A 286-nucleotide genomic window follows, 5' to 3' on the forward strand; every position below is an offset into this window, starting at 1 on the left:
CCCCAAGTAAACTTCTAAGTACTATGTTGTGAACCGGATACGCGGATACGCAGATACGCAGTCGAAAATACCACTCCTCCCCAAGTAAACTTCTAAGTATATTGTGACGTGGATACGGGGATACACAGTCGAAAATACCACTCCTCCCCAAATAAACTTCTAGGTATATTGTGAAAACTGAACTGCAAAATTTTGCGAGAGTGCTTATGCCTAATCACTGAAGCGAGTGTTTACTAGGCTAATAATCAGTAAACGAATGCTTTCTTCTACACACGATCTCGTGAAA

This window comes from Montipora capricornis, chromosome 4, assembly GCF_036669925.1.
Source record: "Montipora capricornis isolate CH-2021 chromosome 4, ASM3666992v2, whole genome shotgun sequence".
NCBI lineage: Eukaryota > Metazoa > Cnidaria > Anthozoa > Scleractinia > Acroporidae > Montipora > Montipora capricornis.